This window comes from Schistocerca gregaria, unplaced genomic scaffold (assembly GCF_023897955.1).
Source record: "Schistocerca gregaria isolate iqSchGreg1 unplaced genomic scaffold, iqSchGreg1.2 ptg000350l, whole genome shotgun sequence".
Classification (NCBI taxonomy): domain Eukaryota; kingdom Metazoa; phylum Arthropoda; class Insecta; order Orthoptera; family Acrididae; genus Schistocerca; species Schistocerca gregaria.
In genome coordinates this window covers 220,383-238,728 of record NW_026061810.1, presented here as the reverse complement: position 1 = coordinate 238,728, position 18,346 = coordinate 220,383, and the positions used below count along the sequence as shown (strand labels likewise).

The 18,346-nt window shown below is 45.7% G+C and overlaps 2 non-coding genes across 2 annotated transcripts; both read left to right on the top strand.

Annotated features, from left to right (window-relative positions):
• The first annotated feature begins 4,909 nt into the window (after nt 1-4,909).
• Nucleotides 4,910-4,981, top strand: Trnai-aau (transfer RNA isoleucine (anticodon AAU)). The gene has a single exon. It is a non-coding gene; the product is annotated as a tRNA-Ile (tRNA).
• Nucleotides 4,982-8,789: 3,808 nt separating this feature from the next.
• Nucleotides 8,790-8,861, top strand: Trnai-aau (transfer RNA isoleucine (anticodon AAU)). The gene has a single exon. It is a non-coding gene; the product is annotated as a tRNA-Ile (tRNA).
• Nucleotides 8,862-18,346: the final 9,485 nt, after the last annotated feature.

Genomic DNA, 18,346 nt, shown 5'->3' with positions numbered 1-18,346 from the left:
GGAGAGCACATCGGCTACGTGTCAGATGTGTAGCCAAGCAGTAATGGGTCGCCATAGCTGCAAATATTAGCCGGTAATATGAAGTGTTGTCAGCTGAAGTCTGATGATGCAGACGACCGTAAGAATGAAGTACCCAAGAGTACCATTAGGCCGCGCCTCCTTAGCTCAGTGGTAGAGCACTGGTCTAATAAAACAGGGGTCGTAAGTTCCATCCTCACAGGAGAAAGATGAATTTTGGAAATCAGTTGCGCGTCGTGGCTGTATAGCAAACAGTATCTGTGATGACGAACAATTAGCAACAGGCGTTTTTTAAGAATTACTCTCAGATGTGATTAAGGCGAATGGCGCAGATAAAGCATTTGCCAAAGCGGTACAGCATAAGGTGGGACGAGGCAGTCTGAATTACATTTTATAGATGTATTTCTCACATATCTCAGAGCCTCTCGCGGTCGTCGTCGTCGTCGTCGTCGCCGCCGCCGCTTCTGCAGAAGTAGCAAATGGCGATCGTAGCAAATGCGGCGAAGGACGCCCGGCCTTCGATTCAGAATGCACAAAGTGTGTGGTCTTGTTTCTCAGTCTATATTTGATCGGTCTCGTAAGAGGTTGAATGTAACGAATGGGTGGGAAAGAGCAAGGGGCAGCGGCTGTGTAGAACGAAACCACAAATCCTCAGGGGTGTGAGCGTTTCGAGATGAGTCGTATACATGTAAATGTTTGTCGTCAGTGACCGTGTGGCCTAATGGATAAGGCGTCGGACTTCGGATCTGAAGATTACAGGTTCGAATGCTGTCACGCTCGTGTTTTTCCAGTTCTGAAAAAGAAACATACCGTTTTAATGTAGCAATTGAGCAGTACGAAACCGTCTGAAAGTTGCTGTTGACCATTTACGTGTCAGATGTGTAGCAAAGCAGTAATGGGTCGCCATAGCTGCAAATATTAGCCGGTAATATGAAGTGTTGTCAGCTGAAGTCTGATGATGCAGACGACCGTAAGGACGAAGTACCCAAAATTACCGCTAGGCCGCGCCTCTTTACCTCAGTGGTAGAGCACTGGTCTAATAAGCCAGGGGTCGTAAGTTCCATCCTTACAGGAGAAAGATGAATTTTGGAAATCAGTTGCTCGTCGTGGCTGTATAGCAAACAGTATCTGTGATGACGAACAATTAGCAACAGGCGTTTTTTTTAAGAATTACTCTCAGATGAGATTAAGGCGAATGGCGCAGATAAAGCATTTGCCAAAGCGGTACAGCATAAGGGGGGACGAGGCAGTCTGAATTACATTTTATAGATGTATTTCTCACATATCTCAGAGCCTCTCGCGATATTCGTTGTCGTCGTCGTCGTCGTCGTCGTCGTCGCTGCTTCTGCAGAAGTAGCAAATGGCCATCGTAGCAAATGCGGCGAGGGACGCCCTGCCTTCGATTCCGAATGCACAAAGTGTGTGGTCTTGTTTCTCAGTCTATATTTGATCGGTCTCGTAAGAGGTTGAATGTAACGAATGGGTGGGAAAGAGCAAGGGGCAGCGGCTGTGTAGAACGAAACCCTAAATCCTCAGGGGTGTGAGCGTTTCGAGATGAGTAGTATAGTTGTAAATGTTTGTCGTCAGTGACCTATTGCATAAGGCGTCGGACTTCGGATCTGAAGATTACAGGTTCGAATGCTCTCATGCTCGAGTTTTTCCAGTTCTGAAAAAGAAACATACCGTTTTAATGTAGCAATTGAGCAGTACGAAACCGTCTGAATGTTGCTGTTGACCATTTTTTGCTTGGAGATGCTCTTGAGCTTGAAACACACACAACAAGACCGGTGTTAACTAGCGAAATGGTCGGCAGAGTGCCGGCACCGCGAGTTTTGACTGGCACTTGCACATCTAAAACAAGGTCGTAAAGTAACTCGTTCGGCTTTTGAGTCACATAAAGTATGTGTGTTAATTTTGACGCCACTAGCTCTATATGTTGTCATGCAATTTCTTAACTCTCAGAAATGATTATGACATAAAAGTGAAGTACGTGACGAGTGTGACGTTAGGAAAACATTAGGCAGCATGGAGAGAAACTGTATGGGACCACACAACCGAAAGGAGTACTGTGTGACGTGCTACCCGGAAGCTATTCAACATGGTAGCCGGCTAGCTCAGTCGGTAGAGGGTCAGAATCTTAATCCAAGGGTCGTCGATTCGAGCCGCACGCTCGGCGGAACGGAATTTTGTTCCGCTGCAGATGTAAATTAAAGTTTTTCTGATTAACGATATTTCATGGAAATAGCAACTTTAAACTTTGCCTACGTCTCTGTCAGTCGCAAGGAAACTGTATTTGAAGGTGAAGGTGATTTTGTAGACATGTGTGAAAGACATGTTCTGAAATGCAAGTGTTGTTGTTTGGAGAGCACATCGGCTACGTGTCAGATGTGTAGCCAAGCAGTAATGGGTCGCCATAGCTGCAAATATTAGCCGGTAATATGAAGTGTTGTCAGCTGAAGTCTGATGATGCAGACGACCGTAAGGATGAAGTACCCAAGAGTACCATTAGGCCGCGCCTCCTTAGCTCAGTGGTAGAGCACTGGTCTAATAAAACAGGGGTCGTAAGTTCCATCCTCACAGGAGAAAGATGAATTTTGGAAATCAGTTGCGCGTCGTGGCTGTATAGCAAACAGTATCTGTGATGACGAACAATTAGCAACAGGCGTTTTTTAAGAATTACTCTCAGATGTGATTAAGGCGAATGGCGCAGATAAAGCATTTGCCAAAGCGGTACAGCATAAGGTGGGACGAGGCAGTCTGAATTACATTTTATAGATGTATTTCTCACATATCTCAGAGCCTCTCGCGGTCGTCGTCGTCGTCGTCGTCGCCGCCGCCGCTTCTGCAGAAGTAGCAAATGGCCATCGTAGCAAATGCGGCGAGGGACGCCCGGCCTTCGATTCAGAATGCACAAAGTGTGTGGTCTTGTTTCTCAGTCTATATTTGATCGGTCTTGTAAGAGGTTGAATGTAACGAATGGGTGGGAAAGAGCAAGGGGCAGCGGCTGTGTAGAACGAAACCACAAATCCTCAGGGGTGTGAGCGTTTCGAGATGAGTCGTATACATGTAAATGTTTGTCGTCAGTGACCGTGTGGCCTAATGGATAAGGCGTCGGACTTCGGATCTGAAGATTACAGGTTCGAATGCTGTCACGCTCGTGTTTTTCCAGTTCTGAAAAAGAAACATACCGTTTTAATGTAGCAATTGAGCAGTACGAAACCGTCTGAAAGTTGCTGTTGACCATTTACGTGTCAGATGTGTAGCAAAGCAGTAATGGGTTGCCATAGCTGCAAATATTAGCCGGTAATATGAAGTGTTGTCAGCTGAAGTCTGATGATGCAGACGACCGTAAGGACGAAGTACCCAAAATTACCGCTAGGCCGCGCCTCTTTACCTCAGTGGTAGAGCACTGGTCTAATAAGCCAGGGGTCGTAAGTTCCATCCTTACAGGAGAAAGATGAATTTTGGAAATCAGTTGCGCGTCGTGGCTGTATAGCAAACAGTATCTGTGATGACGAACAATTAGCAACAGGCGTTTTTTTAAGAATTACTCTCAGATGTGATTAAGGCGAATGGCGCAGATAAAGCATTTGCCAAAGCGGTACAGCATAAGGGGGGACGAGGCAGTCTGAATTACATTTTATAGATGTATTTCTCACATATCTCAGAGCCTCTCGCGATATTCGTTGTCGTCGTCGTCGTCGTCGTCGTCGTCGCCGCTTCTGCAGAAGTAGCAAATGGCCATCGTAGCAAATGCGGCGAGGGACGCCCTGCCTTCGATTCCGAATGCACAAAGTGTGTGGTCTTGTTTCTCAGTCTATATTTGATCGGTCTCGTAAGAGGTTGAATGTAACGAATGGGTGGGAAAGAGCAAGGGGCAGCGGCTGTGTAGAACGAAAACACAAATCCTTAGGGGTGTGAGCGTTTCGAGATGAGTAGTATAGTTGTAAATGTTTGCCGTCAGTGACCTATTGCATAAGGCGTCGGACTTCGGATCTGAAGATTACAGGTTCGAATGCTCTCATGCTCGAGTTTTTCCAGTTCTGAAAAAGAAACATACCGTTTTAATGTAGCAATTGAGCAGTACGAAACCGTCTGAATGTTGCTGTTGACCATTTTTTGCTTGGAGATGCTCTTGAGCTTGAAACACACACAACAAGACCGGTGTTAACTAGCGAAATGGTCGGCAGAGTGCCGGCACCGCGAGTTTTGACTGGCACTTGCACATCTAAAACAAGGTCGTAAAGTAACTCGTTCGGCTTTTGAGTCACATAAAGTATGTGTGTTAATTTTGACGCCACTAGCTCTATATGTTGTCATGCAATTTCTTAACTCTCAGAAATGATTATGACATAAAAGTGAAGTACGTGACGAGTGTGACGTTAGGAAAACATTAGGCAGCATGGAGAGAAACTGTATGGGACCACCCAACCGAAACGAGTACTGTGTGACGTGCTACCCGGAAGCTATTCAACACGGTAGCCGGCTAGCTCAGTCGGTAGAGGGTCAGAATTTTAATGCCAGGGTCGTGGGTTCGAGCCGCACGCTCGGCGGAACGGAATTTTTTTCCGCTGCAGATGTAAATTACCGTTTTTCTGATTAACGATATTTAATGGAAATAGCAACTTTAAACTTTGCCTACGTCTCTGTCAGTCGCAAGGAAACTGTATTTGAAGGTGAAGGTGATTTTGTAGACATGTGTGAAAGACATGTTCTGAAATGGAAGTGTTGTTGTTTGGAGAGCACATCGGCTACGTGCCAGATGTGTAGCAAAGCAGTAATGGGTCGCCATAGCTGCAAATATTAGCCGGTAATATGAAGTGTTGTCAGCTGAAGTCTGATGATGCAGACGACCGTAAGGACGAAGTACCCAAAATTACCGCTAGGCCGCGCCTCTTTAGCTCAGTGGTAGAGCACTGGTCTAATAAGCCAGGGGTCGTAAGTTCCATCCTTACAGGAGAAAGATAAATTTTGGAAATCAGTTGCGCGTCGTGGCTGTATAGCAAACAGTATCTGTGATGACGAACAATTAGCAACAGGCGTTTTTTTTAAGAATTACTCTCAGATGTGATTAAGGCGAATGGCGCAGATAAAGCATTTGCCAAAGCGGTACAGCATAAGGGGGGGACGAGGCAGTCTGAATTACATTTTATAGATGTATTTCTCACATATCTCAGAGCCTCTCGCGATATTCGTTGTCGTCGTCGTCGTCGTCGTCGCTGCTTCTGCAGAAGTAGCAAATGGCCATCGTAGCAAATGCGGCGAGGGACGCCCTGCCTTCGATTCCGAATGCAAAAAGTGTGTGGTCTTGTTTCTCAGTCTATATTTGATCGGTCTCGTAAGAGGTTGAATGTAACGAATGGGTGGGAAAGAGCAAGGGGCAGCGGCTGTGTAGAACGAAACCACAAATCCTCAGGGGTGTGAGCGTTTCGAGATGAGTAGTATAGTTGTAAATGTTTGTCGTCAGTGACCTATTGCATAAGGCGTCGGACTTCGGATCTGAAGATTACAGGTTCGAATGCTCTCATGCTCGAGTTTTTCCAGTTCTGAAAAAGAAACATACCGTTTTAATGTAGCAATTGAGCAGTACGAAACCGTCTGAATGTTGCTGTTGACCATTTTTTGCTTGGAGATGCTCTTGAGCTTGAAACACACACAACAAGACCGGTGTTAACTAGCGAAATGGTCGGCAGAGTGCCGGCACCGCGAGTTTTGACTGGCACTTGCACATCTAAAACAAGGTCGTAAAGTAACTCGTTCGGCTTTTGAGTCACATAAAGTATGTGTGTTAATTTTGACGCCACTAGCTCTATATGTTGTCATGCAATTTCTTAACTCTCAGAAATGATTATGACATAAAAGTGAAGTACGTGACGAGTGTGACGTTAGGAAAACATTAGGCAGCATGGAGAGAAACTGTATGGGACCACACAACCGAAAGGAGTACTGTGTGACGTGCTACCCGGAAGCTATTCAACATGGTAGCCGGCTAGCTCAGTCGGTAGAGGGTCAGAATCTTAATCCAAGGGTCGTCGATTCGAGCCGCACGCTCGGCGGAACGGAATTTTGTTCCGCTGCAGATGTAAATTAAAGTTTTTCTGATTAACGATATTTCATGGAAATAGCAACTTTAAACTTTGCCTACGTCTCTGTCAGTCGCAAGGAAACTGTATTTGAAGGTGAAGGTGATTTTGTAGACATGTGTGAAAGACATGTTCTGAAATGCAAGTGTTGTTGTTTGGAGAGCACATCGGCTACGTGTCAGATGTGTAGCCAAGCAGTAATGGGTCGCCATAGCTGCAAATATTAGCCGGTAATATGAAGTGTTGTCAGCTGAAGTCTGATGATGCAGACGACCGTAAGGATGAAGTACCCAAGAGTACCATTAGGCCGCGCCTCCTTAGCTCAGTGGTAGAGCACTGGTCTAATAAAACAGGGGTCGTAAGTTCCATCCTCACAGGAGAAAGATGAATTTTGGAAATCAGTTGCGCGTCGTGGCTGTATAGCAAACAGTATCTGTGATGACGAACAATTAGCAACAGGCGTTTTTTAAGAATTACTCTCAGATGTGATTAAGGCGAATGGCGCAGATAAAGCATTTGCCAAAGCGGTACAGCATAAGGTGGGACGAGGCAGTCTGAATTACATTTTATAGATGTATTTCTCACATATCTCAGAGCCTCTCGCGGTCGTCGTCGTCGTCGTCGTCGCCGCCGCCGCTTCTGCAGAAGTAGCAAATGGCCATCGTAGCAAATGCGGCGAGGGACGCCCGGCCTTCGATTCAGAATGCACAAAGTGTGTGGTCTTGTTTCTCAGTCTATATTTGATCGGTCTCGTAAGAGGTTGAATGTAACGAATGGGTGGGAAAGAGCAAGGGGCAGCGGCTGTGTAGAACGAAACCACAAATCCTCAGGGGTGTGAGCGTTTCGAGATGAGTCGTATACATGTAAATGTTTGTCGTCAGTGACCGTGTGGCCTAATGGATAAGGCGTCGGACTTCGGATCTGAAGATTACAGGTTCGAATGCTGTCACGCTCGTGTTTTTCCAGTTCTGAAAAAGAAACATACCGTTTTAATGTAGCAATTGAGCAGTACGAAACCGTCTGAAAGTTGCTGTTGACCATTTACGTGTCAGATGTGTAGCAAAGCAGTAATGGGTCGCCATAGCTGCAAATATTAGCCGGTAATATGAAGTGTTGTCAGCTGAAGTCTGATGATGCAGACGACCGTAAGGACGAAGTACCCAAAATTACCGCTAGGCCGCGCCTCTTTACCTCAGTGGTAGAGCACTGGTCTAATAAGCCAGGGGTCGTAAGTTCCATCCTTACAGGAGAAAGATGAATTTTGGAAATCAGTTGCGCGTCGTGGCTGTATAGCAAACAGTATCTGTGATGACGAACAATTAGCAACAGGCGTTTTTTTAAGAATTACTCTCAGATGTGATTAAGGCGAATGGCGCAGATAAAGCATTTGCCAAAGCGGTACAGCATAAGGGGGGACGAGGCAGTCTGAATTACATTTTATAGATGTATTTCTCACATATCTCAGAGCCTCTCGCGATATTCGTTGTCGTCGTCGTCGTCGTCGTCGTCGTCGCCGCTTCTGCAGAAGTAGCAAATGGCCATCGTAGCAAATGCGGCGAGGGACGCCCTGCCTTCGATTCCGAATGCACAAAGTGTGTGGTCTTGTTTCTCAGTCTATATTTGATCGGTCTCGTAAGAGGTTGAATGTAACGAATGGGTGGGAAAGAGCAAGGGGCAGCGGCTGTGTAGAACGAAAACACAAATCCTTAGGGGTGTGAGCGTTTCGAGATGAGTAGTATAGTTGTAAATGTTTGCCGTCAGTGACCTATTGCATAAGGCGTCGGACTTCGGATCTGAAGATTACAGGTTCGAATGCTCTCATGCTCGAGTTTTTCCAGTTCTGAAAAAGAAACATACCGTTTTAATGTAGCAATTGAGCAGTACGAAACCGTCTGAATGTTGCTGTTGACCATTTTTTGCTTGGAGATGCTCTTGAGCTTGAAACACACACAACAAGACCGGTGTTAACTAGCGAAATGGTCGGCAGAGTGCCGGCACCGCGAGTTTTGACTGGCACTTGCACATCTAAAACAAGGTCGTAAAGTAACTCGTTCGGCTTTTGAGTCACATAAAGTATGTGTGTTAATTTTGACGCCACTAGCTCTATATGTTGTCATGCAATTTCTTAACTCTCAGAAATGATTATGACATAAAAGTGAAGTACGTGACGAGTGTGACGTTAGGAAAACATTAGGCAGCATGGAGAGAAACTGTATGGGACCACCCAACCGAAACGAGTACTGTGTGACGTGCTACCCGGAAGCTATTCAACACGGTAGCCGGCTAGCTCAGTCGGTAGAGGGTCAGAATTTTAATGCCAGGGTCGTGGGTTCGAGCCGCACGCTCGGCGGAACGGAATTTTTTTCCGCTGCAGATGTAAATTACCGTTTTTCTGATTAACGATATTTAATGGAAATAACAACTTTAAACTTTGCCTACGTCTCTGTCAGTCGCAAGGAAACTGTATTTGAAGGTGAAGGTGATTTTGTAGACATGTGTGAAAGACATGTTCTGAAATGGAAGTGTTGTTGTTTGGAGAGCACATCGGCTACGTGCCAGATGTGTAGCAAAGCAGTAATGGGTCGCCATAGCTGCAAATATTAGCCGGTAATATGAAGTGTTGTCAGCTGAAGTCTGATGATGCAGACGACCGTAAGGACGAAGTACCCAAAATTACCGCTAGGCCGCGCCTCTTTAGCTCAGTGGTAGAGCACTGGTCTAATAAGCCAGGGGTCGTAAGTTCCATCCTTACAGGAGAAAGATAAATTTTGGAAATCAGTTGCGCGTCGTGGCTGTATAGCAAACAGTATCTGTGATGACGAACAATTAGCAACAGGCGTTTTTTTTAAGAATTACTCTCAGATGTGATTAAGGCGAATGGCGCAGATAAAGCATTTGCCAAAGCGGTACAGCATAAGGGGGGGACGAGGCAGTCTGAATTACATTTTATAGATGTATTTCTCACATATCTCAGAGCCTCTCGCGATATTCGTTGTCGTCGTCGTCGTCGTCGTCGCTGCTTCTGCAGAAGTAGCAAATGGCCATCGTAGCAAATGCGGCGAGGGACGCCCTGCCTTCGATTCCGAATGCAAAAAGTGTGTGGTCTTGTTTCTCAGTCTATATTTGATCGGTCTCGTAAGAGGTTGAATGTAACGAATGGGTGGGAAAGAGCAAGGGGCAGCGGCTGTGTAGAACGAAACCACAAATCCTCAGGGGTGTGAGCGTTTCGAGATGAGTAGTATAGTTGTAAATGTTTGTCGTCAGTGACCTATTGCATAAGGCGTCGGACTTCGGATCTGAAGATTACAGGTTCGAATGCTCTCATGCTCGAGTTTTTCCAGTTCTGAAAAAGAAACATACCGTTTTAATGTAGCAATTGAGCAGTACGAAACCGTCTGAATGTTGCTGTTGACCATTTTTTGCTTGGAGATGCTCTTGAGCTTGAAACACACACAACAAGACCGGTGTTAACTAGCGAAATGGTCGGCAGAGTGCCGGCACCGCGAGTTTTGACTGGCACTTGCACATCTAAAACAAGGTCGTAAAGTAACTCGTTCGGCTTTTGAGTCACATAAAGTATGTGTGTTAATTTTGACGCCACTAGCTCTATATGTTGTCATGCAATTTCTTAACTCTCAGAAATGATTATGACGTAATAGTGAAGTACGTGACGAGTGTGACGTTAGGAAAACATTAGGCAGCATGGAGAGAAACTGTATGGGACCACCCAACCGAAAGGAGTACTGTGTGACGTGCTACCCGGAAGCTATTCAACATGGTAGCCGGCTAGCTCAGTCGGTAGAGGGTCAGAATCTTAATCCCAGGGTCGTGGGTTCGAGCCGCACGCTCGGCGGAACGGAATTTTGTTCCGCTGCAGATGTAAATTAAAGTTTTTCTGATTAACGATATTTCATGGAAATAGCAACTTTAAACTTTGCCTACGTCTCTGTCAGTCGCAAGGAAACTGTATTTGAAGGTGAAGGTGATTTTGTAGACATGTGTGAAAGACATGTTCTGAAATGCAAGTGTTGTTGTTTGGAGAGCACATCGGCTACGTGTCAGATGTGTAGCCAAGCAGTAATGGGTCGCCATAGCTGCAAATATTAGCCGGTAATATGAAGTGTTGTCAGCTGAAGTCTGATGATGCAGACGACCGTAAGGACGAAGTACCCAAGAGTACCATTAGGCCGCGCCTCCTTAGCTCAGTGGTAGAGCACTGGTCTAATAAAACAGGGGTCGTAAGTTCTATCCTCACAGGAGAAAGATGAATTTTGGAAATCAGTTGCGCGTCGTGGCTGTATAGCAAACAGTATCTGTGATGACGAACAATTAGCAACAGGCGGTTTTTTAAGAATTACTCTCAGATGTGATTAAGGCGAATGGCGCAGATAAAGCATTTGCCAAAGCGGTACAGCATAAGGGGGGACGAGGCAGTCTGAATTACATTTTATAGATGTATTTCTCACATATCTCAGAGCCTCTCGCGATAGTCGTCGTCGTCGTCGTCGTCGTCGTCGTCGTCGTCGCTGCTTCTGCAGAAGTAGCAAATGGCCATCGTAGCAAATGCGGCGAGGGACGCCCGGCCTTCGATTCAGAATGCACAAAGTGTGTGGTCTTGTTTCTCAGTCTATATTTGATCGGTCTCGTAAGAGGTTGAATGTAACGAATGGGTGGGAAAGAGCAAGGGGCAGCGGCTGTGTAGAACGAAAACACAAATCCTTAGGGGTGTGAGCGTTTCGAGATGAGTATTATACTTGTAAATGTTGGTCGTCAGTGACCTATTGCATAAGGCGTCGGACTTCGGATCTGAAGATTACAGGTTCGAATGCTCTCATGCTCGAGTTTTTCCAGTTCTGAAAAAGAAACATACCGTTTTAGTGTAGCAATTGAGCAGTACGAAACCGTCTGAATGTTGCTGTTGACCATTTTTTGCTTGGAGATGCTCTTGAGCTTGAAACACACACAACAAGACCGGTGTTAACTAGTGAAATTGTCGGCAGAGTGCCGGCACCGCGAGTTTTGACAGGCACTTGCACATCTAAAACAAGGTCGTAAAGTAACTCGTTCGGCTTTTGAGTCACATAAAGTATGTGTGTTAATTTTGACGCCACTAGCTCTATATGTTGTCATGCAATTTCTTAACTCTCAGAAATGATTATGACATAAAAGTGAAGTACGTGACGAGTGTGACGTTAGGAAAACATTAGGCTGCATGGAGAGAAACTGTATGGGACCACCCAACCGAAACGAGTACTGTGTGACGTGCTACCCGGAAGCTATTCAACACGGTAGCCGGCTAGCTCAGTCGGTAGAGGGTCAGACTCTTAATCCCAGGGTCGTGGGTTCGAGTCGCACGCTCGGCGGAACGGAATTTTTTTCCGCTGCAGATGTAAATTACCGTTTTTCTGATTAACGATATTTAATGGAAATAGCAACTTTAAACTTTGCCTACGTCTCTGTCAGTCGCGAGGAAACTGTATTTGAAGGTGAAGGTGATTTTGTAGACATGTGTGAAAGACATGTTCTGAAATTTAAGTGTTGTTGTTTGGAGAGCACATCGGTTACGTGTCAGATGTGTAGCCAAGCAGTAATTTGTCACCATAGCTGCAAATATTAGCCGGTAATATGAAGTGTTGTCAGCTAAAGTCTGATGATGCAGACGACCGTAAGGACGAAGTACCCAAGAGTACCGCTAGGCCGCGCCTCTTTAGCTCAGTGGTAGAGCACTGGTGTAATAAACCAGGGGTCGTAAGTTCCATCCTCACAGGAGAAAGATGAATTTTGGAAATCAGTTGCGCGTCGTGGCCGTATTGCAAACAGTATCTGTGATGACGAACAATTAGCGACAGGCGTTTTTTTAAGAATTACTCTCAGATGCGATTAAGGCGAATGGCGCAGATAAAGCATTTGCCAAAGCGGTACAGCATAAGGTGGGACGAGGCAGTCTGAATTACATTTTATAGATGTATTTCTCACATGTCTCAGAGCGTCTCGCGATATTCGTTGTCGTCGTCGTCGTCGTCGTCGTCGCCGCCGCCGCTTCTGCAGAAGTAGCAAATGGCAATCGTAGCACATGCGGCGAGGGACGTCCTGCCTTCCATTCCGAATGCACAAAGTGTGTGGTCTTGTTTCTCAGTCTATATTTGGTCGGTCACGTCAGAGGTTGAATGTAACGAATGGGTGGGAAAGAGCAAGGGGCAGCGGCTGTGTAGAACGAAAACACAAATCCTCAGGGGTGTGAGCGTTTCGAGATGAGTCGTATACATGTAAATGTTGGTCGTCAGTGACCGTGTGGCCTAATGGATAAGGCGTCGGACTTCGGATCTGAAGATTACAGGTTCGAATGCTGTCACGCTTGTGTTCTTCCAGTTCTGAAAAAGAAACATAACGTTTTAATGTAGCAATTGAGCAGTACGAAACAGTCTGAAAGTTGCTGTTGCCCATTTACGTGTCAGATGTGTAGCAAAGCAGTAATGGGGCGCCATAGCTGCAAATATTAGCCGGTAATATGAAGTGTTGTCAGCTGAAGTCTGATGATGCAGACGACCGTAATGACGAAGTACCCAAAATTACCGCTAGGCCGCGCCTCTTTACCTCAGTGGTAGAGCACTGGTCTAATAAGCCAGGGGTCGTAAGTTCCATCCTTACAGGAGAAAGATGAATTTTGGAAATCAGTTGCGCGTCGTGGCTGTATAGCAAACAGTATCTGTGATGACGAACAATTAGCAACAGGCGTTTTTTTAAGAATTACTGTCAGATGTGATTAAGGCGAATGGCGCAGATAAAGCATTTGCCAAAGCGGTACAGCATAAGGGGGTACGAGGCAGTCTGAATTACATTTTATAGATGTATTTCTCACATATCTCAGAGCCTCTCGCGATATTCGTTGTCGTCGTCGTCGCTGCTTCTGCAGAAGTAGCAAATGGCCATCGTAGCAAATGCGGCGAGGGACGCCCGGCCTTCGATTCAGAATGCACAAAGTGTCGTAGCAAATGCGGCGAGGGACGCCCGGCCTTCGATTCAGAATGCACAAAGTGTGTGGTCTTGTTTCTCAGTCTATATTTGATCGGTCTCGTAAGAGGTTGAATGTAACGAATGGGTGGGAAAGAGCAAGGGGCAGCGGCTGTGTAGAACGAAAACACAAATCCTTAGGGGTGTGAGCGTTTCCAGATGAGTAGTATACTTGTAAATGTTTGTCGTCAGTGACCTATTGCATAAGGCGTCGGACTTCGGATCTGAAGATTACAGGTTCGAATGCTCTCATGCTCGAGTTTTTCCAGTTCTGAAAAAGAAACATACCGTTTTAATGTAGCAATTGAGCAGTACGAAACCGTCTGAATGTTGCTGTTGACCATTTTTTGCTTGGAGATGCTCTTTAGCTTGAAACACACACAACAAGACCGGTGTTAACTAGCGAAATGGTCGGCAGAGTGCCGGCACCGCGAGTTTTGACTGGCACTTGCACATCTAAAACAAGGTCGTAAAGTAACTCGTTCGGCTTTTGAGTCACATAAAGTATGTGTGTTAATTTTGACGCCACTAGCTCTATATGTTGTCATGCAATTTCTTAACTCTCAGAAATGATTATGACATAAAAGTGAAGTACGTGACGAGTGTGACGTTACGAAAACATTAGGCAGCATGGAGAGAAACTGTATGGGACCACCCAACCGAAACGAGTACTGTGTGACGTGCTACCCGGAAGCTATTCATTACGGTAGCCGGCCAGCTCAGTCGGTAGAGGGTCAGAATCTTAATCCCAGGGTCGTGGGTTCGAGCCGCGCGCTCGGCGGAACGGAATTTTTTTCCGCTGCAGATGTAAATTACCGTTTTTCTGATTAACGATATTTAATGGAAATAGCAACTTTAAACTTTGCCTACGTCTCAGTCAGTCGCAAGGAAACTGTATTTGAAGGTGAAGGTGATTTTGTAGACATGTGTGAAAGACATGTTCTGAAATGCAAGTGTTGTTGTTTGGAGAGCACATCGGTTACGTGTCAGATGTGTAGCCAAGCAGTAATTTGTCGCCATAGCTGCAAATATTAGCCGGTAATATAAAGTGTTGTCAGCTAAAGTCAGATGATGCAGACGACCGTAAGGACGAAGTACCCAAGAGTACCGCTAGGCCGCGCCTCTTTAGCTCAGTGGTAGAGCACTGGTGTAATAAACCAGGGGTCGTAAGTTCCATCCTCACAGGAGAAAGATGAATTTTGGAAATCAGTTGCGCGTCGTGGCCGTATTGCAAACAGTACCTGTGATGACGAACAATTAGCGACAGGCGTTTTTTTAAGAATATACTCTCAGATGCGATTAAGGCGAATGGCGCAGATAAAGCATTTGCCAAAGCGGTACAGCATAAGGTGGGACGAGGCAGTCTGAATTACATTTTATAGATGTATTTCTCACATATCTCAGAGCCTCTCGCGATATTCGTCGTCGTCGTCGTCGTCGTCGTCGTCGTCGTCGTCGTCGCCGCTTCTGCAGAAGTAGCAAATGGCAATCGTAGCAAATGCGGCGAGGGACGCCCTGCCTTCGATTCAGAATGCACAAAGTGTGTGGTCTTGTTTCTCAGTCTATATTTGATCGGTCTCGTAAGAGGTTGAATGTAACGAATGGGTGGGAAAGAGCAAGGGGCAGCGGCTGTGTAGAACGAAACCACAAATCCTCAGGGGTGTGAGCGTTTCGAGATGAGTCGTATACATGTATATGTTTGTCGTCAGTGACCGTGTGGCCTAACGGATAAGGCGTCGGACTTCGGATCTGAAGATTACAGGTTCGAATGCTGTCACGCTCGTGTTTTTCCAGTTCTGAAAAAGAAACATACCGTTTTAATGTAGCAATTGAGCAGTACGAAACCGTCTGAAAGTTACTGTTGACCATTTACGTGTCAGATGTGTAGCAAAGCAGTAATGGGTTGCCATAGCTGCAAATATTAGCCGGTAATATGAAGTGTTGTCAGCTGAAGTCTGATGATGCAGACGACCGTAATGACGAAGTACCCAAAATTACCGCTAGGCCGCGCCTCTTTACCTCAGTGGTAGAGCACTGGTCTAATAAGCCAGGGGTCGTAAGTTCCATCCTTACAGGGGAAAGATGAATTTTGGAAATCAGTTGCGCGTCGTGGCTGTATAGCAAACAGTATCTGTGATGACGAACAATTAGCAACAGGCGTTTTTTTAAGAATTACTCTCAGATGTGATTAAGGCGAATGGCGCAGATAAAGCATTTGCCAAAGCGGTACAGCATAAGGGGGGACGAGGCAGTCTGAATTACATTTTATAGATGTATTTCTCACATATCTCAGAGCCTCTCGCGATAGTCGTCGTCGTCGTCGTCGTCGTCGCTGCTTCTGCAGAAGTAGCAAATGGCCATCGTAGCAAATGCGGCGAGGGACGCCCGGCCTTCGATTCAGAATGCACAAAGTGTGTGGTCTTGTTTCTCAGTCTATATTTGATCGGTCTCGTAAGAGGTTGAATGTAACGAATGGGTGGGAAAGAGCAAGGGGCAGCGGCTGTGTAGAACGAAAACACAAATCCTTAGGGGTGTGAGCGTTTCGAGATGAGTAGTATACTTGTAAATGTTTGTCGTCAGTGACCTATTGCATAAGGCGTCGGACTTCGGATCTGAAGATTACAGGTTCGAATGCTCTCATGCTCGAGTTTTTCCAGTTCTGAAAAAGAAACATGCCGTTTTAATGTAGCAATTGAGCAGTACGAAACCGTCTGAATGTTGCTGTTGACCATTTTTTGCTTGGAGATGCTCTTGAGCTTGAAACACACACAACAAGACCGGTGTTAACTAGCGAAATGGTCGGCAGAGTGCCGGCACCGCGAGTTTTGACTGGCACTTGCACATCTAAAACAAAGTCGTAAAGTAACTCGTTCGGCTTTTGAGTCACATAAAGTATGTGTGTTAATTTTGACGCCACTAGCTCTATATGTTGTCATGCAATTTCTTAACTCTCAGAAATGATTATGACATAAAAGTGAAGTACGTGACGAGTGTGACGTTAGGAAAACATTAGGCAGCATGGAGAGAAACTGTATGGGACCACCCAACCGAAACGAGTACTGTGTGACGTGCTACCCGGAAGCTATTCAACACGGTAGCCGGCTAGCTCAGTCGGTAGAGGGTCAGAATCTTAATCCCAGGGTCGTGGGTTCGAGCCGCACGCTCGGCGGAACGGAATTTTTTTCCGCTGCAGGTGTAAATTACCGTTTTTCTGATTAACGATATTTAATGGAAATAGCAACTTTAAACTTTGCCTACGTCTCTGTCAGTCGCAAGGAAGCTGTATTTGAAGGTGAAGGTGATTTTGTAGACATGTGTGAAAGACATGTTCTGAAATGCAAGTGTTGTTGTTTGGAGAGCACATCGGTTACGTGTCAGATGTGTAGCCAAGCAGTAATTTGTCGCCATAGCTGCAAATATTAGCCGGTAATATGAAGTGTTGTCAGCTAAAGTCTGATGATGCAGACGACCGTAAGGACGAAGTACCCAAGAGTACCGCTAGGCCGCGCCTCTTTAGCTCAGTGGTAGAGCACTGGTGTAATAAACCAGGGGTCGTAAGTTCCATCCTCACAGGAGAAAGATGAATTTTGGAAATCAGTTGCGCGTCGTGGCCGTATTGCAAACAGTACCTGTGATGACGAACAATTAGCGACAGGCGTTTTTTTAAGAATTACTCTCAGATGCGATTAAGGCGAATGGCGCAGATAAAGCATTTGCCAAAGCGGTACAGCATAAGGTGGGACGAGGCAGTCTGAATTACATTTTATAGATGTATTTCTCACATATCTCAGAGCCTCTCGCGATATTCGTTGTCGTCGTCGTCAACGTCGTCGTCGCCGCTTCTGCAGAAGTAGCAAATGGCCATCGTAGCAAATGCGGCGAGGGACGCCCTGCCTTCGATTCCGAATGCACAAAGTGTGTGGTCTTGTTTCTCAGTCTATATTTGATCGGTCTCGTAAGAGGTTGAATGTAACGAATGGGTGGGAAAGAGCAAGGGGCAGCGGCTGTGTAGAACGAAAACACAAATCCTTAGGGGTGTGAGCGTTTCGAGATGAGTAGTATACTTGTAAAGGTTTGTCGTCAGTGACCTATTGCATAAGGCGTCGGACTTCGGATCTGAAGATTACGGGTTCGAATGCTCTCATGCTCGAGTTTTTCCAGTTCTGAAAAAGAAACATACCGTTTTAATGTAGCAATTGAGCAGTACGAAACCGTCTGAATGTTGCTGTTGACCATTTTTTGCTTGGAGATGCTCTTGAGCTTGAAACACACACAACAAGACCGGTGTTAACTAGCGAAATGGTCGGCAGAGTGCCGGCACCGCGAGTTTTGACTGGCACTTGCACATCTAAAACAAGGTCGTAAAGTAACTCGTTCGGCTTTTGAGTCACATAAAGTATGTGTGTTAATTTTGACGCCACTAGCTCTATATGTTGTCATGCAATTTCTTATCTCTCAGAAATGATTATGACATAAAAGTGAAGTACGTGACGAGTGTGACGTTAGGAAAACATTAGGCAGCATGGAGAGAAACTGTATGGGACCACCCAACCGAAACGAGTACTGTGTGACGTGCTACCCGGAAGCTATTCAACACGGTAGCCAGCTAGCTCAGTCGGTAGAGGGTCAGAATCTTAATCCCAGGGTCGTGGGTTCGAAACGCACGCTCGGCGGAACGGAATTTTTTTCCGCTGCAGATGTAAATTACCGTCTTTCTGATTAACGATATTTAATGGAAATAGCAACTTTAAACTTTGCCTACGTCTCTGTCAGTCGCAAGGAAACTGTATTAGAAGGTGAAGGTGATTTTGTAGACATGTGTGAAAGACATGTTCTGAAATGCAAGTGTTGTTGTTTGGAGAGCACATCGGCTACGTGTCAGATGTGTAGCCAAGCAGTAATGGGTCGCCATAGCTGCAAATATTAGCCGGTAATATGAAGTGTTGTCAGCTGAAGTCTGATGATGCAGACGACCGTAAGGACGAAGTACTCAAGAGTACCACTAGGTGCGCCTCCTTAGCGTAGTGGTAGAGCACTGGTCTAATAAACCAGTGGTCGTAAGATCCATCCTCACAGGAGAAAGATGAATTTTGGAAATCAGTTGCGCGTCGTGGCTGTATAGCAAACAGTATCTGTGATGACGAACAATTAGCAACAGGCGTTTTTTTAAGAATTACTCTCAGATGTGATTAAGGCGAATGGCGCAGATAAAGCATTTGCCAAAGCGGTACAGC